Raw genomic sequence first — 25,381 nt, forward strand, 5'->3', positions numbered from 1 at the left:
CACGTCTGTCCTACTTTTGGCTTACTATACTTAATGATACCACGTAGACAACAACTAGGTACTCTACATTATTACCGTCTATGAGTGTTATCCAGAAAAAATGCTCTACACTATTTACTTACTCAACTTAGCAGCGCCATCTATTGCAAACTCGTGGTTATGAAATTATTCTTTGCAATGTCATTTTCTTAATATCTTTTTTATCATTTGAAAAAATCTATTGCCTCTTTTCATATTTCGCACTAATACATCAAAACGTTTCAGTCGTTTCTTGTGACTTGGCTTATACCCGAAGCTGGATGCGCCGCTATTGCATCGGCCACCAGATCACCCCATCCAGTCAGAATAAACAGCATTAATAAAAAAAAAAGTTCTAATCAAAAGCTTGAAGGAAATCTGCAAGGATTTCGAATTCTTCAAATAATTTTCAGAATATTGGTGAGTCTTCCTTAAAAAACTGTATTCAAAATTGAATCCTTTGCTTACTGTCCTGATCCGAACCACAGTGCACCGTTTGAATGAGACCGTACGAACACACTGGAGCGAAGCATTGAAGACAGACGTTAAGTTAGGGATATTCTGAGCTTGCGTTTTTTTTTTGCGACCCCTTTTCCGATGCGACCGGCTGTTCGTGCCAGACCGACGACCCAAACACACGAACCCTGGCATGCATGCATGCATAGTTGCATGAAAAACCGCATGCGAAACAGAGTACATGGTACACACGTGTATACGGCGGCGCGACTGTATCAAGGCTGACGACGATAATGATGATGCCCCTGGTCTAGCGCTTCTGAAGTTGCGAGGACATGCTTACATGTTATGTTGCCAGGGGCTACTACTGCTACTACAATATAATAACACACACACAAACGACCAAAAACAAAACAAAAAACGCTCACCCTGGGATAGAAAAAAGGCTTTTGTTTGGACCCGGCTGCAACTCGTGCGGGCAGAGAAGAGCTTTCCCGGCTCGTTCTTCTCCGGCTCGTGTGTACTTATTTTTAAATCTTCCAATAGCTCACACCTGAAACAAAGCGAACAAGACACTCTCACCTGGTGTGTGTGCCGGTTGGTGAGTTTAAAGCGGCGTGGTTGGTGAGTTCAACGAGCAAAATAAAGTACGCCTTCATCTGCAGCCGTGGGGTGAACGTGGGGCGCAGTAGTGTGTACATGAGGAGTAAATTGCAAGATATGCTGGCAGGATTAATGACACGAATCCCTCCAACCTCCAGAAACTAAACCCCGCAGTTTTCCCGCTCAGTTAGCTGGCTTCCCGAGCGGGAACGGGTGCTGCTACCGGGTACGGGGACCAAAGTTCGTTACTTAAAATATTGCACGCCATTTTTTGTTACGTTGTCTCCAGCTTCAACTCCCTTAGTTTTAATCTTTCCCCTTAACCGACCCCTTTTTGCTGGTAGACTTTTGATATGCAGGTGCTGGTGAGTGTGTGTGTGTTTTTTTTTTCGGGGGGGAAGTTTTGTGCTACAGGAACATAATTAATCCTCTTGTTTTAAGCTCTGACAATTTTAACGCAAGCTTACCTAAGTTTATTGCAGCAGACGAAGCGTCGCTTTTTATCGGATTTTTTGGTTATTTTTTTTTTCGACTCTACACGACAAGTTCATGTGGTTCGACCAGGGAAGGATGATAGAAACCGAACGGCAGAGAGCACGTTCCACAGTCAAGAATTCTAGTCTAGGTGATGACTTTCAAGCGAAATTTGTCATAAAATGAAACTCTAATAATATATGAAGAATTCTCTTCTCATTTTGATACCTTGCGTTACTTCCCATACGTCCAACAAGAAAAAAAAGAGCCCTCAAACCATTCATCATGTGTCGGAGTCTCATTACTTCTAATTATTCTGGTTCGTTGAGCATCATTAACACTCGGGTTTTATGGACGTTTTAAGAGGTTGCAGCAGCAGCGGTAAGGCAGACGATACCGACGCAAATCTTCACTGACAGTTCTAACACACAAAAAAAAGGTATCCCATGCCACGCTAACTTTCAATATGAGATCATACTTGAACACTCCTTCTATCTGCTGGGGCTTTCTTCATCGGATGTGGTAGGAAATTTCTGAACCAGACCTTTTTATCCTTGTGTTTTGGTGGTGCAAAAGTTTCACAAACCGATGATGCATACCACAAGTTTGTGAGAGAGAAATGGGAGAGCAAAGGCTTAAACACTTCAAGCAAAAAACGAAAACAGCCAACTGTGAAAATAAATAGCAAAAAACACGGTGAAAGGCTGGCAGGAGAAAAGGGAAACTAGAGGACGAAAATCGAACGAAATGAAACAAACAAAAACGCAAACTCTCCTCCCATCAGCCAGCGTCGCAGAAAAAGGGTGATAATCATGTCGTAAGTCGGCGTAAGACGTAAAAGATACACACAAGTCCATAGGCACTAGACAGCCTTTGCGATGAGAACGAGAGTGATGGGAAAAAACGCATGAAAACTTCTACCGCATATCCTGCACAAACACACAAATGCGCGCTGGTTCCAAACTCTTGGCAGAAAATGGAGAAAGAATCGGGGAAAGAATTTTTCTCCAATGGCTTGAAGTATTGCTTCGGGGTGGGTTGGGATAGCAAAAAATAAAAACACACACACAAAAGTGCTGGAAATTCGATGCACGGAGATGAGCGGAGGTTAATGAAGTTTAAAACTTTTGCCAACCTCCTCGCCAACTCCTCGCGTCTAGCTCACCTCCCCCTTGCCGTCAGCATCCATCCACTGACGGAAGTATAAAGTACGCCGGTTGACTTTTTGCAGCGATGAATGTGAAGTACAACAACAAAAAAAGCAAGCGTACGCCTCTCAAGAAGATTTGAAGCCTTCCAGCATCTTCGCCGTTAAGCGGGAGAGAGTACTCAGGAATCAAACGCAAGCTTAAACCAAGTCCACAATTAATTACTCCACTAACGAGGTAGAGACATTAAATCGTTCCTCCGCGATAACTGCGTACCGCAGACTGGTTCCGTAGCAAACTGAGCGAGGCTGATGAGAGACTCTAGAATTCGCCCATTAAGGCGAGCAGCGGCGGGCAACGGAAATGGTGTGCGCTCATTAAATTTGAAGAAATGTAATTTCAGCCCGTTTTTCTCTCAACCAACCAGACAAAATAATACCTTCCGAACTGCAAGGAATGTTTTTTGCTGACGTGAACAAATATTCGAAGTCTGATATTCGGCGGGAGATTGGAGCACCACCAATATGGATTGTTTGTGAATCGAAAGTTCACAGCAGATTTCTGCAGTGAAAGCGTTCTGGAACGTTTCTGGACGTGCGATTTTGAAATCATTTCGCACTTCGAACTCTGGGAGTGTGCGGATAGAATTTTCCTGAAGTACTTCACCTGATGGGATTGGAGAGCACGGCGAAAAAACGAACCAAGCCAGCGAACTTTTTAACGAACCCAACAGACAGGAAATTCGCACACTATTTTTAAAGAACATTCCGTCTGAATCCACTGGGATTTGCCACTTTTTCAAACGTCAACAGTGCCAAACATTCTCTCCAGGGTACTGAGGTCATCAGGATAGGGGCGAGGAGGCGGAGAACGGAATGGACAAGAATCCAAACAAACACTCACCATCAGATTCCCTTTTACTTTTACACTCCAGAAAACCGGAAGTCAAAAATCCCAATGCTACGGTCTGGTGAGCATCAGCGAGCTGTCGGTGCATTAGCTAGGGCAGGCTCAAGGGAAGTAGCGATTCACCGGGGGTGGTACACCATTCGTTGCGAGAACACCGCACCAAACAATGCATACCAGGCCAGTGTGTTTGAATGATTCATTGAGCCAATCAGCGCTAACCTTACTCCGCCGTTGCACCGTCGTCGTGTCCTACGGATATTCTGGGTAGTACAAATTCTAGCTCCAAAAAGAGAAACAAAAAAACTCAGTCTCAGCTCGCGATCCACGCTTGTGTCCGTGGCTACCGTGTTTTGGCCTGCTGCCAAATTGCCCTCGAGCTTTGGACGTGTTTGAAGTTAGTGGAGCATCCACGATGCAGCCAGAATAAAATGTTTCAAAATACTACTATTCAGTCGGACGTGGACGTACCCTAGCTAGGCATCAACAGGCTAGATACATACACGGGACAGGTTGTTATCCTTACTGGAGTTAGGTCTATATAAATGGATTTAGGTTTTTTGTTTCGGCTTTCGGATACCCTTGAGGACAAGGATACAGAGGATGAAAACGGAGTAAAGCAAACAGATAGTGAGCGAGAGGATTTCTCCTCCGGCTGTCAGTAGCATATTTCGCCGAGGATTAGACGCACAGATTGAATGTGGTGGAGACTGGTATAAATTTTCGATTCCATAAATATGGATGTATTAAACGTCGATGCGTAGAAATCAGAGTTCGCATCATTCCCTGGGACGCACATCAGGAATGCTCAGGAACCGGGAGCCAAAGGAATAGACCAACGTCATCTCCCTCTCTCCATGTCTCACTCTGTCTGCGTATATCTCTTTGTCTAGGGGGCATATTTTTCCCCCGAACACACACCACTACACATCGATGGCTGGATTACGCTAGAATAAATCAGCATTTTGTGGTGCGCTCATGCATCTACGATTTCGCCCGCTCAAAAATTATGAGCCAACCAAGTCAAGCGAAACATCGTCGTGCGGCGTTGCCCCGGCCACGTGCAAAGAAGGGCGCACACACAAAAATATATGCACCCCGTTCGCTATCCTCGCGCCATCACCGACACTCTATGTCCTTGGTTCCAGGGGCTCAGAAATCAGAAAAGTACACCGAGAGCATCAGCAAAACCCCCGCCGGAAATCTAGCCAGTCCCATCCGCAGGGCAAGACGACAACGTACACAGGCGGGAGGAATTTCAGCCGGCAGAGATGCAAGCATAATGTCTGCGCGCCATTCCGGGACATTCCCTGTGTTTATTTCCGAGGCTGGCACAGGGAAGGAACCGGCCGTGAGTGGGATGCTGCTGCTCACCCAGCTCGCCAGAATCATAACCATTCGAATTTTTCACGCATTTTAGTTCCAGAACATAGGATTATGAAGATAAATCCTCGCCACCGTCGAAGCCCGTCGTGGCTGTATAAAATACTTCTTTTTTTTTTTTTTGCTGTGTGTCTTCGTTTGGTCCTATTTTGCCGCTGCAATAACACTTCGGCGCTGGGCCTTTTGTTTGTGCGGAATGCGGGATGCATTTGGATGGGGGTGGCGGTAGTGTGTTCAATTTATGAATGTGTCTATTCGAAAAATCAACCGAACCTGCTCACGCTCATTGTCATAGGGGTCTCTATGATATGTGCCGCTGTTGCTGCTGGTGGTGGTATTGTGTTTATGAGGCTTTTTTGTCACTTTTTTTCATGAGAGTGTTTTGGCAGACCTCAGGCTCAAGTTTTATGTTTTGAACTACTTTTTAAATCCCATAACAATAAAGCTTATGGTTTTACATACAAAAAAAAAGGAATTTTTAAAACAGTAAGCCGATTAAGTGGTGAACCGGATTTAAAAACATCTGGCATCACATAAAAAAGTCAACGGACAAACAACTAAATACACCCTTTGTTATCAAAATAATCTAAAAAATGTGTTGCTTACAAAAATAAATCAATAAAACCGATAAATAAAAAGACACAAAGAGAATATTTAAAAATTAAAATAAAAAATTACACATTGGCGTAATAGCTGACTTTATCTGGAGCATGTGTTTTGCTCAACTAAAAAAGCTCATATAAATAAGCCTAAATATTCAAATTAAAATGCAATTATTGAAATATAAATATATTTTTTCTATAAAAAAACACGATAAATCTATAAAAGTAGAGAAAAAAATGCGAAAAATGGTAAACCTAATAAAAGAAACTAAATAAAAGAAAGTAAAACACGATAAATAATTAAATAATTAAAGAAGGCGAAAAATTTCGAAAAATTAAAAACAAAACATATAAGAGAATTAAAAGATGAGAAAATAGGCAAAGAAAAGCAAACAAATGGTAAAACAGGAGTTGAACATTGAAAAAAAAATGGCCAACTTGAGAAAAAAAATTCTGTGCACTACAATATTGAGTAAAAAACAATAATAAAGAAAACTTACAAACATGTACTTCAGTACACGTACAGTAAACCAAATAAAAATAAATAATTGTAAAATAAAACTAAAGACTTGTAAAAATATTGAACAATTAAAGAGAAACTACAACAAATATATTTCTTACACAAAATAAAGAAGAGATACTAATCAGAACAAACGTGTGAATTGATAAAATCCTCTTAACAGAACTGATCTTATTACGATCGGATGATAAACTAAAATCCTCTGTCCGTTTGGCACACTAACCAAATCCTGATGGTAAGTTTATGAGGCAAGAACTCTTAAGGAGTAGCACTCATTTTTCGTCCATAGCGTAGAATCAATCACTCGCCGACTAAAAGCAGAAACAATCCTGCAGCATCATACTGAATTTCGCACCCGAATCTTAAGCAAAACAGCATAAGAAAAAGGGGGAAAAAATCTCACACACCTCACGCTGTGATCCGTACCACCCACCGTTTGGTGGGAGTGTATGTCATTCATCTTCGTTTGTTATCATTCGCACGAGTGGATTTCACCCGTTGTTTGTGTGGGTGTGAGTGTGCTTGTGTCCTAAAATATCCTAACCATTTTATTTACGATCCATTTTCCATGAATGAACCACACACCGGAATGCGACTGCGGGAAAATTCGATGCGAGAACGAGAAACCCGAGCAGATCAGCACCCGAGACCAACGAAAAAAACAAAAACGGGAAGAAAATTCTCATAACAATCAATAACACTCAGCACGTCGGGGCCGTCTGGAGTTACTCGGCGGAGATGATGAACGATCCTGGTGATGGTGTTGTGCGCCAGCACTAGCCAATGCGGTGGATTACTTGAAACGAACGGAAAACCTTAACCTTACACTAAACGCGACCAAACGCATCGCACTGGTTGGATGAACCTCTTTCCACCCAAACACAACGGTTGGAAAACTGCTTCACCGGCCTCTTAAAAAACGGGCAATGGAAAATCCTGGGTCACATAAACAGTGTCTTGTTCTCACCACACTCACGCGGTCGGTCGTCGAACCCCGCGGCGGTACGTTTGATTTCCTTTCTGCTGTACTGCCTGTACTTGCAGGCGGCATCTCGTAAAAAAAGGCCTACACACCCCTGCCAATCGATCGTCTATTGCATTCACCCACGCAAGTGAAGTGCCGTACACAACAGTATGGGAGCCGCCATCTGGAAACAATCTGCCCAAAACGCTCGCTTTTTCCAACCTTTGAAGACGGTTGCTGCAGCCGTCGGTTATGGGCTAGAGCGATGAGCAATTCAGTCTCGCACAGTCGTGACTGCTGCTTGAGTGGCTTGCTAGTGTTATGGTTCAAACGAACTTAAGGGTTTGAATGTAGAGCAACGTTTTATGTACTTTCTAGTATGGTATGTCGGAATTGAGGAATAGCTTCGCGTGTATTGGAGTGCAGTTTACTGCGCAGTTAAATGTTTATTGATGATCGGTTTGGTATGTTCTGATTGATGTAAGAGTGGATTTGGACATAAAGGAGTATTTTTAGTAATAAGAAAAAATAGTGTGTAATTTTAATAAATGCGAATAGAAGTGAAAGAAGACTAAAAAAAGCAAAAACTAAAAATGTGTGAGAAATTTAAAATAGAAAGTAATGTTTATGGACAAGAACTTCAACAAGGAAGTAACTGAAACAAGTTTATAAATTGTTCAAAACATAAATAAAAATCAATTTTTTTGACAACAAATGTAAAATAGTAAATTATTTAAATTTGGCTCAGTAGAAATAAATAAATGAAAAAAGGCGTGCAACAGAAAACAAAAATTACAACAAAAATAAACAAAGAAAAACGTTACGTTATGCGAAAGACAGGAGAATATAAGCTAATGCTTATATTAAATAAAACAAATTTATTTCATCATGAACAGAACAAAAAACAACACAACAACATTGGAAAAGATGCTAAAACAAGGAAGACAGAACAAACAATCTAAAAAAACTAGGAAAACTAAAAGACATGATAGTATCAAACAGAAGTAAAAGCAATTGATATGAAAGTAATAAACAATACATAAAATGTATAATAAAAATGAAAATTTCCAAAAGAAAACTAGTAAATAAAACAGTAGAAAATATAAAAGTGGAACAAGTGACAACGGCAATGATGACAACTATGAAATCAATGAGATAATCAAGGCTAGAACGTACTCTGGCATGGAAGGGCTTAAACAAATCAATTTATATCCGAGATCTGAATTTAATCACTAATAATAAACATACCACGCTTGACTATCAAAAACCATAACTTTTTTAGTTCAAGTTTTCACTCATTCCATGTCCATATGGCTGCTCTAGTCAATATCGATCAGCTTAAAGCACCCAATTACATTCCAAATAGTTTACTTGCCGCACTGGAATCACTTACGCCATTCAATATCCGCTGTATCCACTGTTACAAAACCCTCATCCCCCCCGGAACCCTTGGGATGGTCAATCGTCACTAGCTCACTCACCTAGAATGAAAAGAAGACACACACAAAAATCGACATTAATGATTGATCGGTTTTTTCGCGGAAAGTGTACATCAAACGCAACAACTGTATATTGCCATCCCACCCCCACCCGCTCTCGATTTCGAATGATGGCGCTCAGGCAGAAAAAAGGTCAACATTTAACGCGTTATCCAAAAACTCATTACGAATTGGCGAAACTCAATCAACTTCTTCCTGCCCTGCCTGCCTGGCACTCCGCGAATCAGTCGGCTTCTGTATCCGGGCAGCGACGGAGAGAGAGAGAGATTTGATTTTATTGATTATTTTTCCAGACATTTGCAGAGGGTCAATAAAGACGATTTGAACGGCCGATGTTTTAATAAGTTCGGTGGGCGGTCCTTGCTGATTTGGCTTGATTTTTTTTTATGTTATTCGAGTGGGAAATTAAAAATCCTGGCTCACATTACCAATGCGCTTATGGATGTCGTTTAGAGGCAAAAAATTGGCCTGAAGGGAGTTGACTTATACAAAAAAAACCATCACAAAGTAACGATGAAAAATTGAAGCCACTGGAAGATGGTCCTAACATAGAGAGAGAGAGAGGGACAAAGACCACCACGATGTACAGGGCGAGCGTGCCATGAAAATACACAAATCGTGCGACGACCATATTTGTTCGAATCGTTGAGGGTTCCTTTATTAAATTGAAACGAGTGGGTGGTGGTGCTGTTATTATAAAGCAAAATGTAAGAGGAGAAAGAAAAACCCCGAAATGAAGCTCCCAATCCACCAACCCACACACACACACACCTTCCTCATTGTGCTGGTGCTCACTCTCAATCAGCGGAAGAATGGACGATAAATCGACCGATTTTAGGCATCTGATTTCGCCCCACGGCATTCTGCAGCCCGGCGGTGACACTGTGCCGACGGAATCGAGGCGGAAATCGATTCAAGAAGAAAAAGAAAATATATTGGAAGAGAGAGAAATAACCAATGCCTCGATGCGCCGCCATTGGTCACCAAAACCGATTGCCATCCAAATCGGGTATATAAAAAAAATCGGGCCAGTCTGGTGCGACTTTTCATTCAGCCATTTAACTTTTTTCATTATAATGTTCAATTTTTCTTTGACAAAAAAAAGTCCCCCTTGCGCGAACTACTTCGCGAAACGGTCGGTGTAGTTGTCTTTTTCTTGTGCTGTTGGAGAAAACCGACGCAAGATAAATAGTGCCTTGGATGAAAGATTATTAACGATAATTGCATCGCGATTCATTTCATCCACCGACTGGCCGGCTATGGAGGACTTTTTTTTTTCTCCATTGCTCTCCGACTTACAGAGGCTGTGGTTTGCAAAAAGAACTCTCTCACACACACACTAATCTGGTTTTTCGTATTGGCAAAGGAAGTGAACATTGCTACACATATAATTGCTAATCGTCCCGTAACGGATGGATTTTCTGGATGGGGCAGTGGACCTCAGACTCAAAGTTGGAGCCTAAACGTGTGTTCTGCTTGCGGGTTCATTTCTCTTCCGAGCTACCCCTCTCGCATGATCTATGCCCACCAGCCTAAATGACATGATTAATGAAGTCAACGAAACATACGAAAATGGTAATTATCGAGCGAGCCGAGCGAGGGTTACGCACTTTTCCGCATACGCTTTTTGGGAAGGCTTTCGCTCGGAGGTTCGCATCTAATTACAGTACGTATGGTTAATGTTTTGCTGAGGCAGGGAATTAAATTCTAACACAGCTATAAACAGGAGGAAACGCCACGTGAAATAACCTTGGTTGGTGTTGCTGTCCAAGCCCAATGGGTCTTTAATTAAAGTTTTGCATTAACGCACAATTTAACGTCTATTTTTTGTTGGGTCCTCCTCGTTTGTGTACACACACTAGAAGATCATTAAATTGTGAGCTGGCAAGTAGTTTTATCGACGCATTAGTTTTACGTGGCTAATGAACCTTGTCACTATCTAGGGATGGACGGCGGACTTCAGAAAGAGTAGTTAAAACATATATATTTCAATTAAGTTGATAAAAAAGAAAATTGGGAAATAAAACAAAGATAAAAATGAACGATAAGAAATTCAGAATAAGAAAAAAAATCATAGAAGAGGTAGAAAAATATGAGAAACCATAATAACGGTTTTAACAAGAACGAAATTAAAAAAGAAACGGCTTGAAAGAAGCAACATAAACCAAAGAAAACAAAATAAACGAAAATGGTTATCAAAACAAGACACATAGGAACAATTAGCTTAATAACCGAGCAAATAGTAACATTAACAGATTGAAAATTAAATTGAAATTGAATTAAAACCCAAAATATTTTTTCATTATCATCTGCAGCGTTTACGTTATCATCTGAAATGTCCTCTGAAAGAGACCAAACCTAAAACATGTCGATCGAATGTGACAGGTGAAAAATGGGCGCAAACGACTTGACGATTCTTCTTCTCCATAGACCAAAAGACTCATTTCTTGGGGCCATGCTAGGTACGAAGTCTATGGGAAACTCTCTCTCTCCCTTTCGTTCGCTGTGCTAATTGCTGTAATCAATCATAATCAAGCAAACAAAAAGATTTCCCCCACGCTGTGTGTGCAAGGTTAGAAGATTTGGGATACGCTTCCAATTCGCCTCTCCCCAGACATAGACAGACCCGACTGCATACATCCGGTGGAATATCGATTTTTGCTGTGGACATACGATCTCGTTTCTTCGGACGCTTCACCGGAAGAATGCTTCCACGAGAGGATTCTGCTTCCTCGTTCTTTTTACTCCACTGCGGAAGAACTAGTCTAGGTGTAATTTTTCATTCAACTAAAGAAAGATCAGCTTTTCTGCCGGCCCGGTACTAGACACTGTTTGTTTATCTTCGCAACTGTCATTAGAACACACCCGCTGACAGCTGTGGGACATGTTCGAGCTCAGCAACCCAGCGGCCGTACCATGAAACAATTATTGTAGATCATTTATTATCCACCGAGTGCTATCGATAAAAATATTGGGGACACCGTATCACAACTGCTACTCCCGCACCTTGAGTGTACACCTAGGACGTTGTGTCCCACGTTTCTGTCCATATGTCACAACAAACACCCAATGCCCCCCTCCATGATCATCCCACTGGGGAAAGGTACCAAACAGAGAGCGAAACCATAATAAATGATTCGGAAAGAAGCATTTTTGTATGGTGTGAACCGGGCAGCGAAAAAAAAAACAACATGCTGGTCAAAATATGGAATCGGTGCCAAAAGGGTCGGCGTTTAACACGCCCGCTCTGCATGTGGTTCTTTCGATCTCAGGAAGAGTCATGTGAGGTTCCGAGGATCGGCGGCCAAACAGAGCGGGGCATGAATATACCCGCAAGTGTCAGAAACCACAGCGTGATTTGAAATATGGTCCCCAAGTGGCATTGGTTGGTCGATGGTTGCCTTTTGCGTTCAACCAACAAAGAGAAAACCCAGGTCAGTTGATAAATTAAAGAATCCTTGTAGCAGCCCAACCGCATAGTCCCAGCAACAGAAGAAAAAAAGTATTAATTATTGTACGATTTCGGCACATTTTTCATGCTTCCTGGTTTGCGAGCAGTCCCGGTGAGAACCCACCCGAAGAGCCTTCATCGCCCCCGGGGACGCGTCCTGGGAAACGACGATGCACTGCAAACGTTTAGTGTATTGATTTTTAATAAATATTGCATCAATGATTTGGTGAAATGGGTGGAAAACTTTATGAACCGATGTAATGCAGCAATGGGCCGTAAAAGCACCTTTTCCACCCCCCGCACCCTCCTCTTCCCCGCTATTCCGCTGTTTACCGTTAAAATGAAATTTTCCCTGCCGGGCTTTACCTTTCTTTTTTTTTCTCTTCCCTCCCTCGGCGTGAATCGACATTTGTTTGGTGGTCATTTTCCAATACATTACCCGTTCGCTGGGTAATGCGAGCGAGAGCGCCACCGGGGCCGGCCGCGCGTTTTATTTTTGTCACAAATCGATGATTTTTATTGGGCAATGGTTTTAAAGCTTCGCATCATTGTAATGGTGCCCTGGATGGAAATGTCCACCCGGTTGTTTTTCTTCCACGGGAAAAATGGTTGCCCTTGCTTTCGAACGAACTCACCCGGAAAAGGTTATTATCTTCAGTGGACCATTAAGAAAGGTGTAGCTGGCTGTGGAAGACTTTCGGTGGACGAGATGGTTTAGATTATGAGCGGTTAGTAGGGCGGGGGGGGGGGGGGGGGGAGGGAGGATCATATTTTAGGACCTTCTAACCAGCATCAAGAAACACGACTCAACTAAACAGTTGCGTTCGATTTGAAGATGCGCAATAATCGTAACGAGCGGTGTCGGAACATTAGGCTTAGGGCGGTTTTGTGTCTTTAGAAGACACCAATAAAAAGGTAAGTGTGCGCCGTTAGAATTCAAGGTCCTCGTCAAGGGTTTAGGTCGTGGTCCTCATCAGGGAGAAATCGTATTGGGAGCTATTCTGGGAATCGATCGTTTCGGGAACGTTCGGCGCTTGGTTTCAAAGGACAGTTCTACGAATGTTGTTACCGCAGTAATCAATTGTTTTTAATCCATGATTTATGAACTAATGAACTAGGGTGGTCCGGTGGCCGAAGTGGTAGTGGTTTTCACAGGGCACGACTGGGGTTCAAATCCCATCCAGACCTAGAGCTAAATATCCAACTACGGGTAAAATCAAGTCTCAGGATGTCAAGAATGACATACCGAGACCCTCTAAAGTTGTAGGGTGCCATAGAAGAAGAAGTTCCACTCATGAATTGAAAACAAAGTTCGGCTTTAAATGTCTGAAAAGCTCAAAGAGAGGACATAAAAGTTTTCAGCAAACAGACAAAACTAAGTTGTTAAAGTTTATTAAAATAATTTAACAAACGTAGCCTCGATCAATATTTAGACCAAATGAACAAAAATGAACCCGAATGAACACCTTTGATAAACCCCTCAAACGTTCCCAGAACGTTCGAATCCAACCATAGCACCGATCATCAACACAAGGACTTCCGCCTCATAATGAACTCGTCTCGTCACATCCTCCAAATTGGAGGACTAGTCCAGAAAAGGGCTATTAAAACAGAAAACTCTTTAATGTGTACCCCATTCTAAAACGTGTCGATGGTCCCTTGGGACCTTTAGAAAGAGTCTCTCTTTCGTATGAAAGTAAAATGTCCCGAAAATCCGGCAAAAAGCAGCCTCCCCGTTCTCGGCAGGCATAAAAACTAATGAGGGCCAGAAATATGTTTCAGCTCTTATTTTAACGCTGTCAACAACCATCCACAGCGCGCCATCGTTTCGTACAGTCGTAAAGTGTGCGGTAGTTATAAGCACATCCTTTGGAATGGGTATCGTACCTACGAAAAAGCGCTGGGCTAAGGACATCAGCAGCTTTACCACCTGCAAAATGGTGGTCGAGTCGAGAATTTTCCAAACGATGCTCATTAAAGAAACCATTGACCCAGCTGTGGATACTTATCTCTCAGGGTGGCGGTGGATAAGAAGCCAGCATGGGGCGTCTCCTTTGGAATAAAAGGAACCCCGGAGCACTCAATGGACTCAATGAGCGATTAATCAAATTTTAATAACTTCATTTAGAAGAAGTACATAGTGCAGCATATGTACGGAGAGCGAGAAAAACCTGTTCGGTCGGTGCAAGGCAATCTATCCATAAATATGCGAGCAAATCAAATCACATTAAAGAGACGGTGTACGTAAACAGCTCGTTAATTAAATTATTTTTTCCTAAATTACTACCAATTATGCACGCACGTTGCAGGCCTCCTACAGACATGAGCAGGGCTTCGTGTTGGATGCGTCCAGCAGGGCAACACCGCACACACAGAACACTTTGCGAAACATGATACCGATACGACACCGATGAGCCGGGCGATGGCAGGAAATCGATCTTAAAACAGCGCACCGGTCAGCAGCAGCAGCAGCAGCAGATTTAAACGGTTCAACCAACTACTGCTACTACTGCCGATGGTCAGCCTCTTCAGGAACGAAACGGCAGAATTGCAGGCATACAACCCATTTGGGACGATTATTAAATTTTTGTTTTCGTCTCAATTTTATTTGTACACAATAAAACTTTACGATCCGGACGCTTCTGGCGCCGGGTGCCGAACGATACACTCTGTGCACATACTCGCTTCGGTGATTTTCGGTATTGGCTGTGTGTGTGTGTGTGTGTGGTGTGTGTTTGTTGACTTTCGGATAGTTTTGCGCAGGATGGGGCATTATCCTTTCGATCCTTATCTTTATCGAAACCCGGGTCCCGGGGTTGCGGACACTATTTGCAACATTTTATCATGCGATGCTGATGGAACGCAATCAAAATGTTTACAGTGAGGGTCAATCAATTAAGGTTGCTTTTGTGAAAATTGTCTTTTTTTCAACAAGCAGCGGGAAGATGATTGAGACGATATCGGCAATGGCCTTTCACACGGCCGAATGGAATCTAGAATCTCATTCAGATGGATGTCAAGCAGGATATAGAGGCTATCTGGCTGCTGGATATAAAAAATCTAGAGGACTAGAAATTCGTTGGGCCAACCAAACGAAATAGAAGAGTTTTGGGCTAAAGTCTGGGTAAAAAATGATTAAGAATTTTAAGACAGTTCTAAGTGCAAGACTAATATTTTATTTATTTTAAATATTTTCTTAATTTTCTGTGTATGAAGAACACAATTGTGATTTCAAGAATATTAAACTTGAGTTAGAAAATTTAAATTTTGTCATGAAGAAAAAGAAAATTATTGCTAAACTAGCCGGACAGCAGTATATTTAAACAGTTATGTTAGAAAAACAGTATATTTTGATGCTTGTCGAGTTACTAGACAAAAGAAATTTAAAGGAATGGAGCCATGGAGAAATATTTATTTTGAGTGATTTTGAACTTATTCAAATGACCACCACTGTTCGTGAATGCATGGACGCTGATGCTTCGCCAAATTGCCTTCAGAAACGATGGACGGCCATTATGGCTTTATATTTCCTCTAATCAACGTCGTTATATTTTTAATCCAAAATCCTCTCTCTTTCGCTTACAAAATAAGAAAACTTTAATAGATCAACGAATAGCATTAGTTTTCAAACCTCTCGCTCTCTATAAATAACTCCCGAGGTTCGAGAGGCACAGCTTAAGCTCCAAAAGGGGCAAACGTAATCATACACATCTCACGTTTCCCTTTAGGTGCCACACCGTACACTAAAGTGACAAGTTAATCGATACACACGCCATACGATACACCCGCTCATACGTTACTCAGACGTCAGCGGCTAAAGCGAGGCATCTCTTACAACAAATCCCACCCGGTGAAAGAAAATCACGCACGCCAGAGCTCGGACTGCCACTTTTCGCCTGAACACTGTGTGTGTGTGTTTGTGGAGGTGAAAAGTACGTTCCCGTGCCCCGGTCGTTACTAGACACTCATCCGTAAAGTTCACCTATTTATGAGATTATGCAGTTCACTCGAGCACATGTGTGTGTGTGTGTGTGTGTCTGTATCCGGATATGTGTTTTAGGGCTTCCAGTAGTGTCTAGCAGGACGGAAGCTCGCTACACCGCTATCATGATGCCTGCACCGGTAAACTGGTCACACCTGCGATGAAGAAAATTGCAAGATTTGCACCAGGAAGCTTTTATATCTTCAAGAAAATCCCAGTCACCAGTTCCAAGCCCCGCAAAGGAAAGAAAGGCGAACCGGGGGAGGAAAAAAAGTTTCGTAAAATATTTGGTGTTCACACAGGTTAATGAGAAGCTTTCTTGTTCAGATTAAAGCACCACTGGCGCTCAGGATTCTTCAGAGCTCGGAGCGTATCCTTTCCGCATCAGGTGTTCCGCACAGGTTAGTTTAAAGGATGACACAAAACGTTCCAAGAATAAACTGATCGTGACCAGGCAGATTCGTTCGGTGTTTCCACCACCAACTGGCTCCGACTCAGGGTGTCAGTAATTGACTCGTTCTTACTTCGAAGACTTTTTTGTCCTGCGAAGTTGAGCTTTTAATTAGTAGCCTGGACTTTGGTTGCCGGTTCGGACGACAACATTCGCACCGACGGACCAAAGTTATCCCGTAAGGAAGCGAACAAAAACGAACCAAAAACCCACCCAATCGTGTAAACGGTGTAAAGGAAACTGGAGAAAACTGCTGGACGTAGAAAAGAAAAACCCCTTTTTCGCTATCATTTTTCTGCTAATGCAGCTTTTTTTCTGCTCACAGCTGGCAGGAAGCCGTTCGGAAGAGTTGAATTTCTCCAACCAGCAGAGGTTGGGTTAGCGCGATACCGCACCACGTAATGTTCCACCTAATAAGATACCTTAGTAGTGGAGGGTTTCCCCCCCCCCCCCCCCATCGAGGGCGTCCATTTGCCATCCTTCACCGGGCTCTGAAAGGTGAAATACTGCACCGATACAGCTTCACCACAAACGCCGAGACGAGAGCATCATCTGCGGGCTGGCAGCAGCAGCAGCAGCAGCAGCAGCAGCAGCAGCAAAGCACTTCACTCGATGAGATATTTGCTCGCTCGGATAGCTGTCTAGGGGAACTAGCCAATAAGGGTATCGTGGGGCAGCGAATGCAAATGAAATGACGTTCGGTCTGGCGTTACGCGAACGCTCCAGGTACAACAATGACAATGGCTTGGAGACATCTTCCGATGCATTCCGCTGCCGTTCGGAGTGTAGTCTTGTAGCCATCAATTACTGTCGTGAGGCAGGGCTTAAGTACTAAGCTCAGCGGTACACAACCGGTGCGTTCCGAGAATCGGTTTTTTTGCCGTATCCACCGCAACAAACGGAAGAATCGTCCAAACTGCGACAGAAAGGTTTCACCGGCTGTCATTCTATGGAAAGCGCTGGAACTGTCGAGGCAGCTGCATATGCAAGAGAACCCGGAAGGAAGGTTCACGTAATGAAAGAAAAACAAACTCGCTCACGTTCGCGGTGTTCAACGTTCCTCCCGTGGGGAGCAGGAGTCCCCGATGCGTGACTACTTCTCACCTTTATTTTCGGGCACGTTGGTAGCACGCAGTACGGCAGTGCACCAGGAACGACCAGGGATTATAAATTATCGAAGTTTTTATTACCACAACGTCTACTCTCGAGTTTCTTGACGTTCGCTGTCGCCGTCGGACGGATAAAGAGAGTTTACAACTAATCCATCTTTCCCGACCTTCCTCACCCTTCTTCTGCACACCCGGCGACGGGAGGGGTATCTAACGTTTCGTGGGGACCGGCGGATATTGGTCTTCCGAGATATTAATCTCTTCGGAACTGTCTGGTCGAGGAGGTCCTATGGAGGAGTCAAATTTCGCGTAATGTCGAATGTCTTCCGTGGAGCTCACTGCACGCATCGGCACAAGACCTGGCCTGGCCCCAAATTAAATTAGAAAACTCGACGAACTCTCCCCCTCGTAGACAGCCATGTTTCGTGTGACACATGCGTCAGAATAGGTTACGAGGCACAGTGATGTGTGTGGGTTTATTAGCCTGGGCACCAAAAACCTACCATTTGGTGTCACCCTGCGCCTCTGAAGTCGCCTCTTCTTATCCCACTTAACGCCCTGGTTTTTGGTGTATGCCCTCTTTCACCAGCTCTCTCTCTCTCTCTCTCCCTATCTCTCTCTCGCCTTGTTGTCTCCTGATATAGAATAAGGTGTAAATTTATGCACTTCAAGTAACGCTCTCGCTCGTCCCTGCTCATGCCCAACTTTAAACTGCACCGAGGGAAGTGCATCCCCAACCCGCCCGGAATGGCAAAAAGGAAGTTTCATTGTTCAACTTCGACACTCTTTGGCACTCTGCTCAACAGTCTGCGACGGAGCCAGACTCCCCTTTGTCGGGTTCCCCCCTCTTCTCCCGAGTTTGTGCCGCGCACATTTTCACATTGTATGCAAATCGTGCACAGGATTATTAAATTCGTTCCTCACGATCCCACCGGGCAAGCTCTGGGCACCCACGACGACGACGATAGTGATGATGATGGTGATGACGCGCACCACCATATCTTCGTGCAGCACCCAGCTTCTTACAGCGGTCTCATGATCTTCACCTTGGCCTTTGTTATGAAATAAAAGCAGCAAACCAACCACACTCCCATACCGTACGTTGGTCTTTAGGCGACGCGAGCTTTAAACCGGTTTCGGTTACTCGTCTGGAAATTCCCTTCGCCCAGGATCACCGCTCTCCCGGGACACCGGGGCGCATTTTATGATATAAGTTTCCATCGGACGTTCGCAACGAATGGGAGGACCGATCATTATGCTGCCAGCGACAACACATAGAGACGATATTAGAAACAGTGATTATGCAAAGCAAACACATAAATAGATGGTTTCGATTAATCACACGCACACACACGCGCAGACCGCCTTCTCTCATTAGCCGAGATGGCGCCACTCATTTCCAGCGTCGTCCTGGTCGTATTTAGAGCGACTACATCATGCAATGAAAATGATGCCCTGTGCTGATGGGTTTGAGGAACAAACAAAAAAAACACACACACACAAGCGGAGCTACATTGACTGTAGTGAAAGCATGCTGGATAACGAGATAGCCTTCATCAGTGGCCGATGATGGGCGGTGGTGATTACTGTCACACGAGTGGGCGGCTATCGTTATACACTGGAATGGATGGCCATATGGTGGAACAGCAGTGGATGGCTATTTTTATAAAATCATTACCAGCCTCGACGGATGGTTATGGGTTGAAAGTCATGTAAGTTTTTTCTTTAATAGCTCGTTCACAGGTTTTAACATATGGATGCTGACTTCAACATTTATGGGAAGCTGAGGAGTCAGGCTGTCCACATGGGCAGAGGAGGCGTGGTACGTCAGAATTGAGATGGAATAATGGCATTGATGGCGTCCTCCAGCACGGCCGGGATAATGGATTGGCAGACAACAGCACTAAATCGTGAGCAGTATCGAGGATTGTTCCAGCAGCTGAGAAGTAGTTGGCTTTTTGAAAATTTGTCAGAAAATATTGGAGAATATCATAGTGCGAAATTTTATGTAACTCTTTCCATAAAGTCTGAGCTCTGAGATTCCAACTTTAAAATTTCACTTTTTTAGAGGCTTTCTTGAGGTTTCTTGATCTTGAAGATGTTTTGACATTTGTACAATTGTTGGAGAATAGCTAGGCTTATCTTTTTGTCTGGAGAGCTATCAGCAGTGGACCAACCTTGAAATAAATCTCAGAAATTGGCTGACTGATTGAAGTCTTTAAAGGTCCTACTATGTGGTTAAGAAAACTGATGAGGACTTTGTCAGAAATCATCTCTTTCTCTTTCAGGATATCTACGCGCAGTTCCAAGTACATCTTCCTGATAGAACAAAACTTCTAGAACTCATTAGAACATACTACTACGTAGCACTTTTTAATAAACTACAGACGAATTATTAATGTCCACTGTGTCAATAGGTCAACGTACTTCATGCACACCACTTCTTCAGTAAACCGAACGCGTGTGTTTCGCAACAACTAGACTCGCACCGCCAGCTAATGAAAATTCTCATTTTGATGCAAAAGAAGCGTATTTATATCCTGCAGGCTGTGGCTGCTGTTATTTTCCCAACTTCCACCTCAAAGAAGCCACCTCTGGTACCACCATCTTCACCACTGCTGCTGCTGCTGCTGCTGCTGCTACTACAAACGCTTACCAACAACATCACCTTTGCCGCATTGATTTATTTCTCCGTGTTCTGCGGTCGTCAAGCAAATGCTCCATGTTTGTAAACTTGCGCCCGGAAGCAAGAGCTCTAGAGGTTGTTTGTTCATGTTTGTGCGCTCGGTTTTCATCCCCGCTAAAACCGTTTGCTCGATTTTCCGTTTTCTGCGTGAAAACACGCAAACACGCAAAACCGAGCAACCCCGAATTGCGTGCAACCTCCAGCCTCAGCAACGGCCCGGGTGGACGATCTTCTCGGTAGGTTCCGTGTGTTGCCGTGTGCGTCTGAGGAGGCAGACCACAGTTTCAGCCTCACCAAAACTTACCACAAATTTTCCGAACCGTAGTAGCCCGACCGACCTTTCGGCAGGAATTTTCCTCTCCTCGACCACTGGTGCGCTACCCACCAAACAAAACCCTGCCCCCACGGTGAATGCTAAGGCCGTTTGTGATGCCGATGGGCCTCTGCTGATGGGGCCTAACCTCACGGTGCACAGGTCGGTTGCTCTGACGTAGGAGGCGTTGTTGGTTTTTTTGGTTGTAATTAGATCGTTTTCTAGGAAATAATTGGATTTTTCCTTTTGCGGCGCATTCGCTCGAGCGTGTACTCGTTGGTTCCCTCTGTCACGAACTCTTCACGAAACCTTGTGGCATCGTCGGGAAGATGAAGAACACGCGCTACTCTCTCTCTCTCGCGCGCACCGGGCTCCGTTTCCCACAGCCAGATCCACCACCACAAATGAGATCCCTTCCCTGCAATAATCTATGCTTGCAGTGCGCTTCGCGGTACCTTCGATACATTTCACCCGAAAAAATAGAGAAACATCCTTAACAAGCGCAAGAGCGCTTTAAGCCATCGTTAATGACCGTTAGGTGCCTGCCGTCATACCGGGGTGTGCTAACGCTGGGCAAATTGACTAAAATTAAATCAGATTATACAGTCAAGTGCAAGAAGACTGATGGGGGGGAAAAAACAAGGTCCAAGTTTACACGTTTAGAGCTACACAGCAACGGTGAGGGACCGTAGAAGAAACAGCACAGCACAACACATCAGCTGGAATCGTTCGGCTGACGAACCTGGGAACCTGGGTCATGATTAAGTAGCGGGAGCGCGTACGTAATGTGAGATGTCGGACGACGTGTACACGCCCGACGGGTGTTTCCGAGCGGACCCAAAGGCGAACGAGCTGGAAGTGCGGCTAGAGTGCTACTTGAAAAGTATTAAATTTCCACCTCAAAACATTCGGAAGACATCGAACAACATCCACCGTTTCGTGGAACCACGGATACATACTTGCATCTTCTGACAGTTCAGTTCGCAAGCTTGAAGTTGAAGTCACGCTACAGTCGGTTCTTGTTATTCGGTGACTGTTGGCTCCCGGACACGGCTCCCTATTCTCATGAGCGTTACATTTTTGGTGCTCAGAATCCATCTTCAGTTCCATAAAACCAGTCAGCGTACCAATTTGAATGCGAGCAACACCTCCACACTGACACAACGCACAGGTAGAACACGTTGGCACCTCTTTCAGGCCACTTCCTGTGTACGCCTGTATGTCCGCGTGTAATGTGTGAATCACAATTACATGTTTTCACTTTTAAATTCCTTTTAGCGACCGAATCGGCGGCGGCAACCCTTCTCAAAAGGCAACCCACCAAAATAAATGGTGACCGCTCCAAAAAAAACCCTCCTAAAACTGGGCAATTTATTTAGGTTCCCCCGGTCAAAAAAAGGATCGCCGACATCAAGCGCTGGCTTCTGGGAGCCACTGACTTACCCGCGTACTCACACTTCCGGTCAGTCTCCAACCGCAGGGACTTTAAGTTTATGCTTTACTCCAGAAATTTCGCCTCTCGCATTGCTTTAAAGACGCAATAAAATGTGCAAAATGCATCGGCAAGACTTGGGAGCACGGTGGTGTTCTTGCCGTTGGCGTTGGAGAAACAAAAGCAAGCCAGCAAAACCAAACGGCAGATGTAAATGACATTTGCTACCGGAGTTTTTCGGCCGTAAAACGTCGTATCAAGATCTTGCCGGTATGGGCGAGATAAGATTAGGTGTCTCTCGGGCTCTCTGCCATGTTTTGCTTCCGCAGACGAGACGAGCCCGGGGAGCGGTGAGTGAGTATTTTAATTAAGCTATTTAAATCACTGTCTCGAGCTGGCCGTCCGAAGATGGCTTGGTGACACGCGCGGCAGGAACGGTCTTCGTTGAAGTTGGTTTTCGGTTTATCAGTCGCGGGACTCGCCGCCCGGCATATCAGGTTCGTTCTGTGTGTGTGTGTGCGCGCGCGCGCCCCCGAGAGTCCATGTAGCGGCGCGGCGGAATGGGAAGTATTCGCCGTGCTTCAGTTCCTGGCAATCGCTCACATCGCCAGATCGTTGCCAAAGATAATGCCGTGAGTCAAATGAATGTTTGCTCATTATTTTATCGGTTTTATCAGACATTCCAGCGAGGCGGCGAGAGAGTTTGGGTACCGAACACCCCGCACCGCAGAAGGTCATCGGCGGTAGGTCAAAGGAACGCGGAACGCCAATCGGAACGCCGCTGCCATGCACAATCGCGTGGATTAATGCTTAATTGCTGTCATTAAGTGTGTTCCATTGCTTGTTTCGTACTGTTACCAGTCCGGGTGTGTTTTTTCCATTTATTGCATAATTAAGATTTCATTTCAGCCTGCAACTTTTGCCTTTCACCCCATCTTGATCTGGTTGCTTTCCCTAGGCGTTTTTTTTCCACCCTCCAAGCTTGCGATATTTATTTACGCACCTTTAAACGTTCTCTCGGGAGTAGTTTATCAATTTGCCGCTACAACTAAACCGGACCCTATCTGGATACAATAAATCAATTCTGTCGTTTGCAATTCGCCTTTCGACGTGTGCACTTTGTATTACATTCACGGCGCAAGAAAATGAGGTACAGAGCATAAGACAAAAAACAAAAGATGCACACCGAAAGGCCTTGATGATATTTACCATAAATTATCCTTCCATTGTTTTCGACACAATCTCATTAAAAACAACACCCTTCAGGTTTGTGGTAGCGGAACACAAAATAAAAACAAAAAACTGGGGGCCATGATAAGTAGACAGAAACGGCTTGGACAGAAATGGACAGGTTCGCTTCCTTCGCATGTGTGTCAATTGGCTTCCGTTGCACATTGGGCGTTTTGGCGGGATGAAAACTACCAAAATAGTAAATTGTTCTTTTCATTAAGCCTGATTTATTTTAAGAAACTAAATGAAGCGATTGGAAAGTACACACGTTTTTCATTATGATTTTTTTGTTGTTGCATTTAAACCAATTAGGTATGAATATTTAAAGTAAAATAAAATATAATATGAGTTTACAAAAATCAGCGCTAAAAAGATTTGTTTATAAATTTCGATATAAAATTGCGATTTTTATGTCATAAAATGACAGTTTTGCCATTTTTCAAATCTGATCTTCTGAAGACCTTCCGATAACTTAAGTTGAATATGATGAAGAGAGCGTAATTTCCTATTAAAACTACTTGTTTCATATTTGACAATTTTTTGTTAATTGATTTTATAATTTTGCCATAGAAATTAAAAAAAATTAACAAATGCTATGTTAAGAAGAGACATGGAGGCCACGAATATCGCTTCAATCTCCAATAAAATGAATAAGAACTACGATTATGATCCTTGCTAGGGGCAGGAGTATGCTCATGGACTAATGATTGACTTCAAAGCGTTTGAATACACCCGGGATAGGCTTTCCCCTCGCTACGAACTGAACTTTGCCTTTGGATGACGGAATCAAACCCGGGATAGGATGTCCTTTCACGATTTTGAGAAGGAAATGTCTCCCAACTGTGGCAGGTGAACTATTTGTAAATTATTGTCTGGCCATGCTTCTTCTTCCTTGACAGTACAACCTCGAACAGTCTCGGCCTCCCATTTCTGGCTTTCTGTGGCTTGATTTCACCCGAAACAAGGGACCCGTACCGTAGCCCGACCCGCACCTTACCGTACGTACCTTACATAGTCAGTCCTGCATTAAAAGTATCTCGAGACAGGGTATCAAGGCCTCATCAAGCAAAGTAAAACTAAAACAAACCTCGAAACCAAGTATTTTTTATCATTTCTAGCAGGAAAAAACCTAGAATTGCGTTTATTGGATTCATTTTTTACCGAAATTTTAGCCCAAGTGCCCACTGTCCATTGCGCAAATTGCATAGTCCGAGCATTCGGGACAATCGATCGGGTGAAAAAGATGCATTCTTGAAGTTTTCTCATCACCTTACGGACGAAGCCCCGTAAGGGTCAATCGCAGGGCCCCCTCATCAAATCGCTCAACGGCTAGCTGATCCAACGAATTGCCGGCCAGTTGCAACTAAGTTGCAATTTCACGCCCAGTGAAGACACAACGGCTCTCCCTCTCTCTCTCGCGTTGAAAATTGCATGTCCGCGAGGAAACGCTAGTGTCCGCATGTATGCAAGCATGCATGTCCGTTTGCAGCTGAGGATGTGTTTTATGGGACACACACACACACACACACGGTATCAAGCGGCGGAAAGATCAAACCGGAGAATCTACGGGCCCAGGGTTGACTGCCAACGATACCGTAATTTTGCGTAATGATAATTGCACGCTGCAAAACCCCCGTGTGGAATCCTGTGGTGGGGAGGGGCCGTCTGATTTCGGCCGTACATTCACAGCCCAAAAATGGCTTCGGAATCGAGCATATTGCATATTGCGATGGCGGCGCGACCTGTACGTACAGGGACACCGTAACCGTACGTAAAATATTATTTATTTGCATCGCAAACCATAAACACGATGCCGGAACGGGCACCGCGTTTTGGACGATTCGCCGCAATTTGCCCGACCGTACCCGTACGAAGCCACCGAACCAAAGGGCGTATACGCAATTGGAATGCGCAATTCAGCGAACGATTTGTGACGGAAAGTTTTCCTGCCTGGTCGTTTGACTTTTGCCTGCTTTCGTGGAAAACGCAGCACAGCCGCAGAAGGACTTTGGTGTAATGTATATGTCCATATAATTCCGCAGCTAACAATTGCATGTGGTGCACTGACCACTGAACCAAACTGCCGAAACTGTTCATCGTCATCGACCACACGTTGGGGGCTCGGATGGGAGGTAATTCTCCACTCCAATCAGG

General features: G+C 44.0%; 1 protein-coding gene across 2 annotated transcripts in view; it reads right to left on the bottom strand.

Annotated features, from left to right (window-relative positions):
- Nucleotides 1–25,381, bottom strand: part of LOC118504079 (frizzled) — a 230,268-nt gene that overhangs the window by 71,428 nt on the left and 133,459 nt on the right. The gene's annotated exons all lie outside the window — the stretch shown is intronic.

The sequence above is a fragment of the Anopheles stephensi genome, chromosome 2 (assembly GCF_013141755.1).
Source record: "Anopheles stephensi strain Indian chromosome 2, UCI_ANSTEP_V1.0, whole genome shotgun sequence".
NCBI lineage: Eukaryota > Metazoa > Arthropoda > Insecta > Diptera > Culicidae > Anopheles > Anopheles stephensi.